The sequence below is a fragment of the Bubalus kerabau genome, unplaced genomic scaffold, assembly GCF_029407905.1.
Source record: "Bubalus kerabau isolate K-KA32 ecotype Philippines breed swamp buffalo unplaced genomic scaffold, PCC_UOA_SB_1v2 scaffold_38, whole genome shotgun sequence".
NCBI lineage: Eukaryota > Metazoa > Chordata > Mammalia > Artiodactyla > Bovidae > Bubalus > Bubalus kerabau.
Genome location: NW_026577892.1, coordinates 783,544 through 800,014, shown reverse-complemented (window position 1 = coordinate 800,014; position 16,471 = coordinate 783,544). Strand labels below are relative to the sequence as shown.

At 46.1% G+C, this 16,471-nt stretch overlaps 1 long non-coding RNA gene across 1 annotated transcript; it reads left to right on the top strand.

Moving 5' to 3' along the window:
- The first annotated feature begins 3,653 nt into the window (after positions 1–3,653).
- Positions 3,654–6,197, top strand: LOC129640716 (uncharacterized). Its single transcript, XR_008708926.1, has 2 exons — positions 3,654–3,993; positions 5,034–6,197. It is a non-coding gene; the product is annotated as an uncharacterized LOC129640716 (long non-coding RNA).
- The last annotated feature ends 10,274 nt before the right edge of the window (positions 6,198–16,471 follow it).

Here is a 16,471-nt window from a genome sequence, read left to right as displayed (position 1 = left end):
CCACATGCATCCCGGGTGATCTGGTGCAGGGGTCAGGAACTTACTTCCATCTGCCGAGACCTTTCATCGGAATAAGGCCACCTCTGGAGGCTGCAGAAGGATGGATGGCTTTCGGAGCCACCACTCAGCCCAACATACTTGTCATGAAGCCACAGGGCAGAGCCTCACTGGGCTTGGTGAAGGGAGCTTCGAGGAAGCAGGGCCCAGTCCTGGGGCTGCCTCAAGAAAACAGTTAGGATCAGGACACTCGAGACCAGGCACAGAGACCAGATGGGCAGGGCTCGGAGGTGTGCTGGTGGGCGTGGGGCTCACCTGCAGGGAGCCTGGAGCCTGACATGACGGCCCAGGGCTGGGGGACACAGTGCATGATTTGGGAATGGACACATCCCAGCACGGACGAGGGGAGGCAGGCCCAGGGGCTCAGGCCAGGGGAGCCCAGATCCTCCTGCTGCCCTCAAGGGGCAGGTCAGATGGGCACAGGAGGGAGCCGTGGTTTCAGCAACCTGGGTCGGAGTCCTGGTCTGCTGCTGTGTGGTCTCTGGTGAGTGACTCAGCCTCTCTGAGCCCACCGGAGAAGTGCTCGGTGGTGCCCGGGAAACAACGCATGCATTTTGGAACTGGGAGAAGAATCCTCGTCACTTATTGGTACAGCTCAATCTTTTCTGGAGGCCATAACCAATGTCTTTATGTTTGATGTTCATTTCAAAGTCAAGAAGTTTTTAAAAACATATGTGTGGCAAAGGATTTAATTGGACTTGGAAAGGCTCTTCTTTCTCCTTTATGAGCATGGCCATTTCATTATCATATGAGCAATAATGATATATGACTGAATATTCACATCACCAGTGAGAACTTCCCCAGTGCCAGACTCCAAGTTAAGTACTTTAGGATAACCCAGTGATGTAATGACTTGTTTCCCAGGTGGTTCAGCAGAAAAGAACCCGACAGCCAATGTAGGAGATGCAGGAGACCTGGGTTCAATTCCTGGGTTGGGAAGATCCCCTGGAGGAGGAAATGGCAACCCATTTCAGTATTCTTGCCTGAAAAATTCCACAGAGAGAGGATCTTAGGGGCTACAGGGCTGCAAAGAGTTTGACACATATGAGCCACTGAACATGCACACGGTCGTGTAAATACTGTTGTTATCTCTGACAAATGGTGAAGCTTCGGTGTTGTTGATTAGTCATCAGATTTTGTCTGATTCTTTGTGACCCCACGGAGTAGGCACTCCATGGAATTCTCTAGGCCAGAATACTGGAGTGGGTGGTGTTTCCCTTCTCCAGGGGATTTTTCTGACTCCCCACATATTGTAAGACTAAACTTGAGAATTCTTGTTTTTCTTTCATTTCAAATAGCCTTTGGGAATCTGAAAGGACAGTGTAGGTACTTTCAAGATGTCTTCTGCAAAACAAAGCCCTTTCGGCAAATGTGGTCATAATACCCAGGTGGGTGTCGCTGTTGTAAGTGTCACATATCAGCCAGAGGCAAATTCTGAGCTCTTCCTCTGGCAGAAACAAATTGACAAAATAAAGCAAGAAAGAGAGCTGGGAAAACAAACCACATCAACAAGTGGAAAAACGTTCCTCATGAGACAAAGCTAGAGAAAAACCCAACATCCTTGTGGCCCAAAAACCCTCTTAGAAATGAATGTTCCATAAGGAAGAGACGAATCATGTCAAGTTCCAAGGAGAGGCAATGCTCATGGCCAGTGTAGCTTAGAGACGGCCTGACCACTCGATGAAGACACACACCAATGTAAACCCTTTGCAGACAGCAGTGACGGTCATCACCATAGTAAGTGTTTAGTCTGGGGACAACCTGCCCTGGGCGCCAATAAGCGAGCAGACCTGGTTCTCTTCCTCTGCCCCCACACCATTCACTCATAATGGCAGCTCAGGTGCTTTCGTGCCCTGCCTGCCTGTCTGGCTCATCCATGAGCTTGGACCACCTCCAGGGAAGGACTCCGCCTTCTCTTCTCTATGTGCCATGAATCTGCACACAGTGGGCCTTCAGAACCTCAGGAGACTCACCCCACCCCCACTATAGCCAGACCCTCCCCAGGCATTAAAACAGCTGTGGAATCACTTTGGCCCAAGTCCTACTTACGGATCCTTGGAGCCCACTACAGCCTCTACGGCATGATTAATCAGGCCCTTTATACACAGATTCCTGCCTGTCAGATCTGAGCTTTGGATTCATGGTCAGCTCTGTCCCTCCCGTGGCAGCCAGGTGGGTCGCAATGCAGACAAAGGAGCTCAGGAGCTGAGTGTCAAGGGAAGCATTGAAAGGACAGTGATGGATGCAATCTGTTGCAAACTGAAGGAGGGTCCCTGCATGCCTCAGAAATGGCCTCTGGTCTGCAGGTGTCGAGAAGGGCCCCCACGGTGCAAAGGAAAGAGGGGTACTCGGGGGCAAAGGCTCTTGGCCTCTCTGGTAGCAGCTCCAGGTGGTAGCTCGTGAACAGTGGACAGCCAATGTGGTCACATGAGCGTGACACTTATTCCCTCACAAAGAAAGAGAAAGGGGGCAGGGTGTGGGAGTACCTGGAGGATGTGGTGGGTTGGATGGAGGGACGTATCCTTCCTCTCTCCAGTGAAAATCGCTTTTTTGAGTCTCAGAGCTGCGAGAAGGCAGTTACCAAGTCAGGTCCCCACAGTATCCGGTGTGGGCTGGGTGTCTTAGCCCCCGTCACATGGACAAGCCACACCGTATGGCTTCCCTGAGTTCTAACAGCAGGATCGGGGGGTTTTTGTCTAGGTACACACTTCCTTGCTCTAGCTGTGTTACCCCCTTCTCTGAGCCCCAGTTTTGTCCTCTAGAAAAAGGACATCGATGGCTACCTTAGCAGGTTGCTACCTTAACCCCATGAAGACTAATATGGTTGATACTACAATGAATAGCTGGCCTTAAGAGATACTGGGCTTCCCTGATAGCTCAGCTGGTAAAGGATTCTCCTGCCATGCATGAGACCCCGGTTTGATTCCTGGGTCGGGAATGCTGATCCGCTACACAAGGGACAGACTACCCACTGCAGTATTCTCGGGCTTCTCTTGTGGCTCAGCTAGTAAAGAATCTGCCTGCAATGCGGGAAACCTGGGTTCAATCCCTGGACTGGGAAGATCCCCTGGAGAAGGGAAAGGCTACCCACTCCAGTATTCTGGCCTGCAGAATTCCATGGACTGTATAGCCCACAGGGTCGCCAAGAGGTGGGCATGACTGAGGGACTTTCACTTCACTTTCAAGAGATATGACCTGAATCCGGATTAAACTGGAGTCTCCCAGTGTCATCTGGCATTTCTTCCCTGAAGCCAGCCAAAACCCACACAGGTGCATTTCCAGGGTCTTCACGTAGCCAGCTGGACAGAAAACCCAGCGTAGTCCAAACAAGCTGACAGTCAAGCAGGAGAGGACTCACGGGCAGGCGGCTTCCCTCCGGTCTCAGGTGGAGCCCAGGGACCACAGCAGGAACCGGCGCTCTCAACCCCTGGGCTCAGCAGCGCCCTCCTTCTCAGGCCAGCGGCTCTGCCCTAACGGGCGCAAGAAGGTCACCAACTGCCCCAGGTGAACTCACACCCCCTCCCACTGCTGCAGCCTGACCTCACAGGCCCCCAACCCTTCCGGCAGAGCCAGCCCTCCTCTTCCTTTGAATCCAGCTTGAGGCCTGGTCCTGGGTCCCGATTGGTCAGTGCCAATCATGGTGCCCAGGGATGGAGCACACTGATTGGCCAGGTCCAGGTCATGTGACCATACTCGCCAAGACACGTGTGAGCTGCTCACGCTCTGTCAGGGATGGAGAGAGTGCAATGCCCCCAGAGCAGGGCTGAGAGTCCGGTCACTCTGTCCGTGTGTTCAGTGTCCTGGGACATGCCTGCACATCATCTCTACACACCACTTTGTCTCCTCTGCAGACCAAATATTCATGACACACCTTTTCCCTTCCCAAGCGCTGTTTCACGCACTGACATTCAAGGGAGCAAGACCTCCTTTTGGAAGGTAGGTTTGGAGATCCTCTCTTAAACTCTGGGCTTGTTCCTTGTATCGTGTTAGAATAGTTTATTCAGTCTAAAAACCCTCACTGAGCACCACGACATGCTGCTTTGCCTATTCAGGATTCTTAGCTGTTCTGAGTAGAGGGCATGGCCTAGGGGCCTCCCAAAGGGAATGAATTTTGTCCAAGGAAGTACCTGAGAGGCTGAATCACTGAATCACTTTGCTGTAAACCTTAAACAAATTGTAAATCAACAATACCTCAATTTAAAGAAAAGATATTCCCTCATCAAAAATGGTTCGAAATTTTGTCAAGTTTTTCCTTCAATTGTTGGTTTTTACTATGTGTCTAATTGATTTGGTGCTGTCTTTTGAGGTAGGGATCCAACTAACTTTCCCACATGGACACCAAATTGTCCCAATGGGACGATTCCTTTGTCCTTTCTCCTGGAAATATCCTTTCTGCGTTTACACATTAAGAAGCTTCTTTTAAAAATGCCAAGTATCAAGAACTTCAGATCTTTGGAAATTTGTACAGCACCCCAGAAGCATGTTTCCGTTTCTGTGTCTTCTCTTCACACTTCACCATTGCCTGTTTCTAGTATACACAAGTACCCTCAGAGGGTTCTCTGTAGTGAACCATGTATGTTTCTGTGAGGACAGAGGATGTGAGCACAGAGGAGGGACTGAGTGACCCTAGTGACCATGTAACCATGCTCAGCAACCCCAATATTAAGTCTGGCTGAGACTTCCTAAGGCAAGGTCTGTGTTTCTCCCTCTTGCTGTCTGGATATGCAAAATAATATTGGTGGATTGGGACTTGGGTCCCTGGGTCCAGCAGTGTAGAGATATACCCATAGCCTGCTTTTCCATTATATTTTCCTCCTGTGGGCTCTGCTGAGCTGGTGCGGAGATATTTCTGCTAAAGGCTTGCGAGGTAGTCAATCCTTCTGCTTCTCATACCCTGCCCTGTCTGTACTTCTGTCATTTTTTTAAATATAGCTAATTTTCAATGTTGTTAGCCCTTGTGTCATTCTGACTCTCAGGCACCTGTGGTTTAATAGACCTCCAAGTCCCAAGAGCTCTTTGCCTGGTGGAGACCTGGAGAACTCAGGGAGCAGCACCACATCACACTGAAGCCCGGACCAGACAGAAGGTTCTTGCCAGGAAGGCTCCATCCCTGCTGGGGGTGGGGGGGCGGTTCGGGGTTCACATCTGATTGTACATCCCCCAGGCCTTCGGTGCAGGCCCCACTCTGAGATCTGGAAAGGAGGTGACTTCCCTCCCTGACACAGAACTAGTATATTTTTTTGTCCTCGTCATTGTCCAGTCCCATTTGGCTCCCAGGCTCTACACTTGACCCTCACCCACAGGATCAGAAGAGCCCAGTTCTAGAGGAGTTTCATACAAGGAGAGGCTCCCGGAGACACTCCAATGCCCGGGCCTAAATAAGCATTTCCTTGGAGTTTCACAGCCCTGGGAGGAGATACTGGGTTTGTGTCCATTTTACAGTTGAATATGTTGAGCCTCAGATCATTGTGTGATTTGCCCTGGGTCACTCTGCAGGTCAGTGTAAGGTGGGATTTGAATCCAGACTCTATGTCTTGGAGCCTGTGACTGTACAGGTGTTTCTGCTCGTCGGTAAAATTTATTTCATGTTGTTTTTTTTTTTTTTTTGATGCATTTGTATATGGTACTGTTCTGTTCTCTCTCTGATGGCTCATATCCTGCTACATTGCTGAGTTTATTAGTTTTAATACTTGTTACTTGGTGGAGTTTTTATGGTTTCATATAAATTCTGTCATAATCGAATAGTGGCAGTGTAACTTCATTTGTTCCAATGGGGATGCTTTTATTTCCTTTTCTTGCCTAGTTATTCTGGGTAGGACACTTCCACTACTATGTTGAACAAGATTGGTGAGAGTGGGCATCCTTGTACTATTCCTGATCTTTTAGGAAAATCTTTCACCTCTTTACCACTGACTTGGATGTTAGCTGTGGGCTTGTCTTATATACCCTTTAGGATGTTCCATGTTTAACCACTGTATTGAGAGATTGTACCAAAATTGATGTTACACTTTGTTGAAAGCTTTTTCTGCAATTATTGAGAAGATCACATGATTTCATTCTTAATTTTGCTCATATTGTGTATCACAGTGATTGATGTGCAAATACTAAATCAAGCTTGCAGGCACAGAATAAATTCCATTTGATCATAGTGTATGATTCTTTTTAATGTGTCTTCAATTTGGTTTGCTAATATTCTTTTGAGGATTTTTACATCCGTGTACACCCGGGTCAGGGTTCTCTGGTGGTTCATATGGTAAAGAATCTGCCTGCAATGCGGGAGACCAGGGTTTGACCCCTGGGTCAGGAAGAGCCCCTTGAGAAAGGAATGGCTACACACTCCAATATTCTTGCCTGGAAAATTCTGTGGACAGAGGACCTGGTGGGCTACAGTCCATGGGTCACGAATAACTGGACATGACTGAGTGACTCACACTTACAAGAGTGCTTCTTGACATTCTTAATATCTAAATTTAAGATTTTATCTCAGTCAAAAATTACAGCCTCAGGCAAAAATGTCAAAAGTCCAAGAGTCCTTAGAAGTAAATGAGGATACGGCATAACAGATGAAAGCAAGAAGGACTCCACATAATGTACTTTTCATAAGAATTTTAGGCCTTCAGAGGAATTCTCACTGAACTGAATTAAAATGCAAGCTTTAGTTTAAAATGGAAACCTTTTTTGGTATTATGTTTCTATGTTGAGACTGAAATGTTGTTATTTATGTGTGAGATATTAAGCAATACTGTGTAGCTATTAAAATCATATTTTCAAAACCTTTAATGACATTTATAAGCACTTATAGTGGAAAAATAGCTAGGAATAGACGATGATCCCATATAGCTTTAGACGACAGTACAAAAGTGTTGAATGATAGTTTTCAGATTGTATTTATTAATTTTTAATTGAAGGATAACTGCTTTACATTGTTTGGTTTGTTTTCCTCATACAACAACACGAATAGGCCATAAGTATATTATCCACTCTTTGGTGAGCCTGCCTCCCACTTCCCGCCATCCCACCCTCTAGGTCGTCACAGAGGACAATGCTGGGCTCCCCATGTTATATAGCAACTTCCCACTAGCTAGCTATTTTACATATGGTAGTAGGTGATGTTTCAGTGCTACTCTCTCAATTCATCCCACCCTCTCCTTCTCCAGCTGAGTTCACAAGTCCTTCCTCTACATCTGTGTATCTATTTCTGCCCTTCAAATATTCACCAGTACCATTTTACAAGATTCCATGTGTATGCATTCGTATACTATATTTGTTTTTCTCTTTCTGACTTACTTCACTCTGTATCACAGTTTCTAGGTTCATCTACCTCAGTTAAACTGACTCGTATTGTTCCTTTTCGTGGCTGAGTAATATTCCATTGTGTATATGTTCCACGACTTCTTTATACATTGTTCTCTTGATAGATATTAGGTTGCTTCCATGCCCTAGCTATTTTAAATAGTGCTGCAGTGGACATTGGGGTGCATGTGTCTTTTTAGAGGTATGGTTTTCTCCGGCTATATGGCCAGTAGGGGATTGTTGCATCATATGGTAGCTTTATTCCTACTTTTTAAAGAAACCTGCATTCCCTCTCCATAGTGGCTGTATCCATTTACATGTCTACCAACAGTGCAAGAGGGTTCCCTTTCTTCCATGTCCTGTCCAGCATTTATTATTTGTAGAATTGTTGATGATGGCCATTCTGACTGGTGTGAGGTGATACCTCATGTAGTTTTGATTAGCGTTTCATTAGTAATGAGTGATGTGGAGCATCTTCGCCTGTGTTTGGTGGCCTTCTTAATGTCGTCTTTGGATAAATTTGTTCATGTCTTCTGGTCACTTTTCAATTGGTTGCTTTTTATCTGATATTAGGCTCGATGATCTACTTGTGTACTTTGTAGATAATCCTTTGTCAATTGCTTCATTTACAATTACTTTCTCCTATTCTGAGGGTTGTCCTTTCATCTTGTTTATAGTTTTCTTTGCTGCTTATATACTTTGAAGTTTCTCTAGATGCCATTTATTTTTATTTTTATTTCAGTCATTCTCGGAGGTCTTGCTGTGATAAATGGCAAAGAGTGTTCTGCCTATGTTTTCCTCTAAGAATTTTATAGTTTCTGGCCTTACTTTTGGTCTTTAACCCATTGTGAATTATTTTTGTGTATAGTATGAAGAAGCGTTCTAATTTCATTCTTTTACATGTAGTTGTCCAGTTTCCCAGCACCACTTACTGAAGAGGCTGTCTTTTCTGTCCTTTTTCCATTGTACATTCTTGCCTCCCTTGTCAAAGAAAAGATGCCTATAGGGGTGTGGGTTTATCTCTCAGCTTTGTGTCTTGTTCCATTGCCCTCTGTTTCTGCTTTTGTGCCTGTACCATAGTGTCTTGATAGTATAGTCTGAAGTCAGAAGGTTGATTCCTCCAGTTCCACCTTTCTTTCCAAGATTGCTTTGGCCCTTCTGGGTCTTTTTCCCCCCCATGTAAATTGTAAAATTGTTCGTCCTAGTTCTTTAAAAAAAAAAAGTCATTGGTTGTTTGATAGGGATGAATTGAATCTTCAGATTGCTTTGGGTAGTATAGTCATTTTCACAACATTGATTTCTTTCAAGTCAAGAACAAGGCATATCTTTCTATCTGTTTGTTTCAACTTGGCTATCTTTCATCATACAGCCTGTCTTTCTGCATACATGTGTTTTGTCTGTTTAGGTAACTTTAATCCTAGCTATTGGGGAAGAAAAATGGAAACCCACTCCAGTACTCTTGCCTGGAAAATCCCATGTACAAGGAGCCTGATAGGCTACAGTCCATGAGGTCCCGAAGAGTCGGACACGACTGAGCGACTTCATTTTCACATTTCACTTTGATGCATTGGAGAAGGAAATATCAACCCACTCCAGTGTTCTTGCCTGGAGAATCCCAGGGATGGGGGAGCCTGGTGGGCTCCCATCTATGGGGTCGCACAGAGTCGGACGTGACTGACGTGACTTAGCAGCAGCAGCATTCCTAGCTATGCTATTCTTCTTGTTGCAGTGGGGAATGGCACTTTTTTCTTAGTTTCTCTTTCTGATTTTTCTTGTTGTGCTGTAAGTCTGCAAAGGATTTCTGTGTATTAATTTTGTATCCTGGGCTTTACTAAATTCATTGATTAGCTCTAGTAATTTTCTGGTTCTACCTATAGGGTCTTCTATGAATAGAAACAGGTCATCTGCAATCAATGACAGATGGACTTCTTCTTTTCCAATATGCGTTCTTTCTCGTTTTCTTCTCTGATTGCTGTGTCTATGACTTTAAAAACTCTATTGATTAATAGAAATAGAGTGGGCACCATGATCTTGATGCTGATCTTAGAGGAAATGCTTACATTTTGACACCATTGAGAATAATGTTTGCTGAGAGATTTTCCTATATGACCTTTCTTATGTTGAGGTAGGTATCTTCCATGCCCATTTATGGAGTGCTTTTTAAACTGGTATTTAGTTTTGTCAAAACCTTTCTCTGCGTCGATCAAGATTATCGTATGCTTTTTATCTTTCAGTTTGTCAATATAGTGTATCACATTGATTGATTTGCAGATAGCGAAGAATCTTTGAATCCCTGGGATAAACCCCACTTGAACTTGGTGTATGATCCTTTTCATGTGTTTTTGTTTGGTTTTTGCTGCAATTTTCCCCAGGATTTTTGCGTTGATGTTCATCAGTGATGTTAGCCTGTAACTTTCTTTTCTGTGTGGCATTTCTGCTTCCTTTTGGTTCATGGTGATGGTGGCCTCGCAGAATGAGTTGGGAATGCTCCTCCCTCCACATTTTTCTGGAACAGTTTGACCAGCATAGGTATTATCACATCTCTACCATTTGAGAGCATTCATCTGTGAAGTCCCAGGCATTTCTTTGTTGGAGACTTTTGATCCCAGTTAGTAGTGCTTGTGATTGATCTGTTCATAGTTAGAGCTTGTGACTGGTGTTGGTGCTTGACTTATTCATATTTTCTCTTTCTTCCTGGTTCAGTCTTAGAAGATTGTACTTTTCTAAGTATTTGTCCATTTGTTCCAGGTTATCCATTTTATTGTCATGCAGTTGTTTCTAATTGTCTCTTATGATCCTTTCTCTTTCTGTGTTGTCTGTTGAAACGTCTCCTTTTTCATTTCGAGTTCATTTGAGTGGGCTGCCTTCTATGGGGTCACATAGAGTTGGACACGACTGAAGCGACTTAGCAGCAGCAGCAGCATATAAGGCTCAGCGACCCCGAGCTTTCCCAGATGTGGGATTTTTAGTGCTAAAACCAGGACAGCCCCGGGCAAACCAGGATCCTGGTCACCCTAGTTCTGTGTATCGTCTTCCTCAATCCTGAATGCTCCCCCTTGTCTGTCCCACCCCGTGTTTACTATCCAATACTCCTCATCCTCCGTTTCTGCTTGCACATCACTTCTGCTGCCCCCAGGGAGTGGTTTATTCGTCCTGTCTAGGAGCTCTGGGGCTTCCCAGGAGGCACTGAACAGAAAGTGAAAGTGTTAGTCGCTCAGTCATGTCCTGACTCTTTTGCGACCCCATGGACTGCAGCCCGCCAGACTCCTCTGTCCATGGAAATCCCAGGCGAGAATACTGGTACCTATGCCCTCCTCCAGGAGATCTTCCTGACCTGGGGATAGAACCCAGGTCTCCCGCATTGCAGGTGAAATCTTTACCATCTGAGTCACCAGGGGTGCTAGTGGAAAAGAACCCGCTGCCAGTTCAGGAGACCCAAGAGATGTGGGTTCGGTCCCTGGGTCTGGAGAAGGAAATGGCAACCCACTCCAGTATTCTTGTCTGGAGAATCCCATTGATAGAGGAGCCTGGTGGGCTACAGTCCAAGGGGTCTCAAAGAGCCAAACATGACCGAGTGACTTAGCACAAATGCTCAGGCTCTCCTGGCAGTGACCACTGTGTTCTAACAGCTTCTCTGTCTCTCTTCAAGTTATAAACTCATTAAAGACTGAGGCAGGTTTTTTTTTTTTCCTTCTACCTATAATCTCAGAGCCTAGCAGAGATTCTGGTGCACAGTAGGTGTGCAATGAAGTTTTATTGATTTAATGACTATCAGTATCAACATATCAAGTGTCATCTATTTCATATCACTACGTGGGATGTTATGGACTGAATGTTTGGGTCCCCTCCAAAACTCATATGTTGAAGTCTTAACCCCCAGAGCAGCTGTATTTGGACGTGGAGCCTTTAGGGAAATGCATGAGTGTGTGCTAAGTCGCTCAGTCGTCTCCAACTCTCTGCGACCACATGGACTGTAGCCTGCCATGCTCCTCTGTCCATGGGATTTTCCAGACAAGGATACTGGAGTGGGTTGCCATTTCCTCCTCCAGGGGATCTTCCTGACTCAGGGATCAAGCCTGTGTCCCAATGCAGGGGGCCTGGGTTTGATCCCTGGTCAGCAAACTAGATTGTACCTGCCGCAACTAAGCCCTGGTGTGATTAAATAAATTTTTTTAAAAATTCAAGTAACACTAAATTCAACACTATACTTTAAAAACAGCATGTGCAGATTGAGCCTATTCCTGTTACAGTCACTCTATCTATGCAGCTCTCTATCCACCCTTCTATCTGTATTTGTTATAACGGTGTTCACCAACTGTGGATATTTATAGTATTTCTGTGATCATAAAGTCAGGATGATTTGAACTTAGGTAAAAAAAAAAAAGAAGTGGAGAAGGAAATGGCAACCCACCCAGTGTTTTTACCTGGAGAATCCCAGGGACAGGGGAGCCTGGTGGGCTACCGTCTATGGGGTCGCCCAGTCGGACACAACGGAAGCGACTTAGCAGCAGCAGCAGCAAGGAAAAAAAAAAAAAAGGAGAGACACCAAGAGACGGCTCTTTCTCCCCCTCCCTCCATCCCCCTCACTTTTTCCCCCTGCAGAGTCACCTAGGAAAGACCGTGTGAGCACACACTGAAAAGGAGCTCCCAAAGGGAGCTCTCAGCAGACGTCCACCCTGTCAACACTGGGTCTCAGGCTTCCAGCCTCCAGAGTGGTGAGAAAACAAATTTCTGTAGTCAAAGCCACCAGCCTATGGTATTTTGTTATGATGCACCCAGCGCGATAACACAGGGGTCGTACCCAGTTCATATAACCATGCTGTGACGATTGATGGGTGTGGTCATACAGACACCCTCCTGAGTCAGAGAGCTGCTTTCTATTCCAAAACCGTTCCAATAATACTTCCCATCCCACTTTAAAAACATAAGTGTTCAACATGACAAGATTGACAAACCTATTTTTCTATCATTCGGCTTTACTTCTGCAAACAAGTATCTTAGAATAGTAACTTCTGGGACTGGAAATGGTTACATGAATACGTGGTTCAGTTTCAAATGGATGACTAATATTTTTTGCAGCTAAGTAGCATTTTCTGTTTTCCAATGATACTTTAAAGCCCATTTATGTTACTGAGTATGCATAATTAATTCCTCCTTTGGAAATGTCTTTGTTTTCTCCACTGAGCTGGTGATTCTTCATCGTCCCACTCAAATCCTACCACTCCCCTCCCACCCCTGGCCACACTTGTCATCCCGTTCCCTGCCTCAAAGCCTGACATCTACAAGCTGCAGCCCCCAGGCTTTGCTGTTCTCAGCGCCTCTTTCTCGGCTCTTGACCAAAGGGAAGCACTTTGAGTAGAAGAAGAGTGTGAAGAGAGGAGTGTGAAGGGCGGGGAGAGAGAGGGGTGGGTCTTCCCCGTCCCTCCCTCCCTGCCAGAGCCTGGTCTCCACCATGGGTGCCTTCCTCTGTCATATAGCACCCACGCTGGGCGGCCCCTCTCCTATGACCACAGCTCTGGATGGGTTCTAGGAATAGCACACCCTTTCTCTTTTGTTTCTCCAGGCCCAAGGATGATGGAAGCTTCTGCTGTTAATAGTTCCCAGTGGCTTCTCCATTCATCTTGATTCTCTTTACCTTGCCCACAGTGTGAGTTAAGGGTTGAGTTGTAACCCCCGCCCCCAATTCCTATGTTGAAGTTCTAACCCCCAAGACCTCAGAAAGTGACTGTCTTAGGAGAGTGTCTTCAAAAAGGTAATTAAAGTTAAACAAAGTCATACAGGTGGACCCTAATCCAATCTGACTTGTGTCCATATAATAAGAGGCCCAGGTGGCACTAGTGGGAAAGAACCCGCTTGCCAATGCAGGAGACATAAGAGATGTGGGTTTGATCCCTGGGTCTGGAAGATCACCTTGGAGGAGGGCATGGCAACCCACTCAAGTGTTCTTGCCTGGAGAATCCCATGGACAGAGGAGCCTGGCGGGCTACAGTCCATGGGGTGCCAAAGAGTCGGACATGACTGAGCAACTTAGCATATACACAGTAAGAGAAGATTAGGACATCGACGAGCAGAGAAGGAAGACAGTCTGTGGGCAAGGCAGCCGTCTGCAAGCCAAAGAGAGAGGCCTCAAAAGAAACCAACCCTGCCCACATCTTAATCTTGGACTTCCCAGCCTCCAGAAAATAAATGTCTGTTGTTTTTAAGCCACTCATCAATTGTGGTGGTGGCTTAGTCACTCAGTCGTGTCCAACTCTTTGTGACCCTGTGGGCTGTAGCCCACCAGGCTCCTCTGTCCATGGGATTTCCCAGGCAAGAATACTGGAGTGGGTTTCCATTTCCTTCTCCGGGGCATCTTCCTAACCCAGGGATCAAACCCAAGTCTCCTGCATTGCATACTGTTTCTTTACCTCTGAGACATCAGGGAGGCCCACTTATCAATGGCACTTTTGTTACAGCAGCCTAAACGGGCTAAGGTTCTGTTACAGCAGCCCCAGCAAACTATGACACCATGGTCAATCGTCCCATCACTAAACCACTTGTGGGGCCCTGGGGATGTGCTGGTTATATCCTTCTCGGACCTGGTCTCACACAGCCAACCTCACCAAGGACACTTATCATATGTCCCTTTATCCACTCCACGGTGTCTATCATCACATTCCTAAGTTTGTAAATATGTCAACGTTTGTGTTGTGAATGCCTGTTCCTGAAATACTGCAGGACTTACTTTCACAATAAGGTTCCTAAGCTGTTTCTAAGCGAGGAGCCAAGTGACATCCAAGTCTCTGTGTGGAGCATCTTGTCGTTTTTGGAAAACTCTTTTCACATTTTTTACATCAGCTGCTGCTGGAAGGCCTGGGGTGATGACTGAAGTCCAGAGAGCTTTTGGAGATGCTGTGTGAGAGTTTTTGTTGCTGCTTCAGTGGCTGGGAGACCCAGTGGCTGGTGAGGAAGCTGAGCAAGGTGAGCTGGAACATGTAGGGAGGCCCTGGGTTCTGCATGTAAGGAGATCTAGGGAGGAAGAAAAGATACCGCTACAGTGAGAGTTGTTAGAACAGCAGGAAAAGCTATCTAATTCAACTTATTGAAGGAATATAAAGTGCCGGGGTCCAGCCCCGGCTGAGCCAGGGTATTCGAAGCGGGGACGGCGTCGGCGACTTATTTAATTATTTATTCATCAAAGATATAAAGAGTAATAGAATAAGGATAGCTCAGTGAGGAAATTCAGTGGAGAAAAGCGGCTGAAATAAGGATAGCTCAGTAGGAAAATTCAGTGGAGAAAAGAAGCTGAGTGGCTTGGTTTACGCGGAAAATCAATATAACCCGTGACACCAGGTTAGCTCTGACCACGGAGGCCGCAGGCGCCCTCTCGAATAGCGGAAGGTGCCCCACCTTAGACACCTTCTCGAGTGGGTCTTAGAAGCCCAGGCAAATAAATGGTCGCAGAGGACATCAGCGCTCCAGATGGACACTCAGCTGGAATTTGGGAGAGAGAGTGACATGGGGAGACCAAGTTTCAGTGAACAAGGCCCGCACTTTATTTTCCAAAATAGTTTTTATACCTAAAGTTGTGCATAGAGGATAATGGGGGAAGGGGTAGAGTCATGCAGCAAGCCAGGCTTTTTTCCTGTAAACTTATCATATGCAAAAGTTCAGGTGATAGACATCATCTTCTGGCCAGGAGGCCTGTTAACATTTTAAGAAACTTATCTTTCTCTAAAGGTGATTATTCCAAAGTCAGGCGCCAGCCTTCCAAAAAGCATTGGACAAAGCTGCATTTTACATTTCTATACACCCATTATATCAATCAATACACTGCCAAGGACACAGTAGGTAAGGAGTATGGAGACTTAGCAGCAAACATTGGCCCAACAAGTGAAAAACCCTTCACCAATACAATTTCTAATCAATCTTTTAACTACTCAAAGGAATCTGTGTTTAGGCAGTTTAGAACATCTGCCTCTCACAGTTGGGAGGCTCTGAACAATCACATGTGGCCGGAAAAACCTATTCAGGCAGGCTAGAGGATTTCCAAAGGAGTTTGTAGGTTAAACACTGTCACACCCAGGAATTATTAACTGGAGCTGTAAGCTAACTATTTTTCCAGAGAGAGGTAGTGGGGGACAGCCCCCCGTAAAGTCAGAGGTGTAGGTGAAAGCACAAAGCAGAAAGTAGGCAGACTCTGGTTTTGGGGGTAGATGCTCGAGAATTTCCAGGGGGACTCCTGAGGCTCGATCCCGCCTTTGCGTATGCCGAGCCTCCTTCCTCATGACCTTTGTCATGGGCGGAGTTCCTCACGCTGGCTCCCAGCAGTGATAGAATTCCAGTTGAGCTATTCCAGATCCTGAAAGATGATGCTGTGGAAAGTGCTGCACTCAATATGCAATATGCCGGCTCCCGGCAATAAAGGGCTTCCCTAGTGGCTCAGTGGTAAAGGATCCACCTGCCAAGCAGGAGATGTGGGTTTAATTCCTGGGTTGGGAAAATCCCTGGGAGAAAGGAATGGCATTGCACTCCAGTATTCTTGCCCGGAGAATTCCATGGACAGAGAGGCTGGTTGGCCAAAGGCGGACACAACCTAGTTACTGACCAACGACAAAGTAGTGTAAAACAATTTTATAAAATCATAGGACGGGATGGGATTTATTGAGATGTCCCAGTTTTACCACCTTCCCCCTCATTCACCCCTCAACTATTGAGTCACTCCTAATAAATACATTTCTTTGTCTCCAAAGCACTTTCACACCCATATTTCATTTGAGCCTCAAGGAAACTGTGTGAGGTAGATAGGGAGGTATTAATGTCTCCATTTTACAAATAAATGAAACTGAAGAGCAGGTAGTTGAAATGCCAGCATTCAAGGAGCTAAAAAGTGTTAGAGCTGGGCCTGGAGACTTGTGATCCTCAGACCAGGTGGGTATTGCTAGAGTTCCCATCGTTTACCCTCCCTGCTAATCTGGGCATGCGCACTAAAGACTGATGTCGCACGTGGACATTCCATCCAAAACTCACAGCGAGGAAGGACTTCTCAACATCTGGCCGTGAGCAGAAAAGGCAGAGAAAGGGAGAGAGTGAGAGAAAGACCTCATACGAGCTGAGTTTACAGGGAGCAGGAAGGGGCACA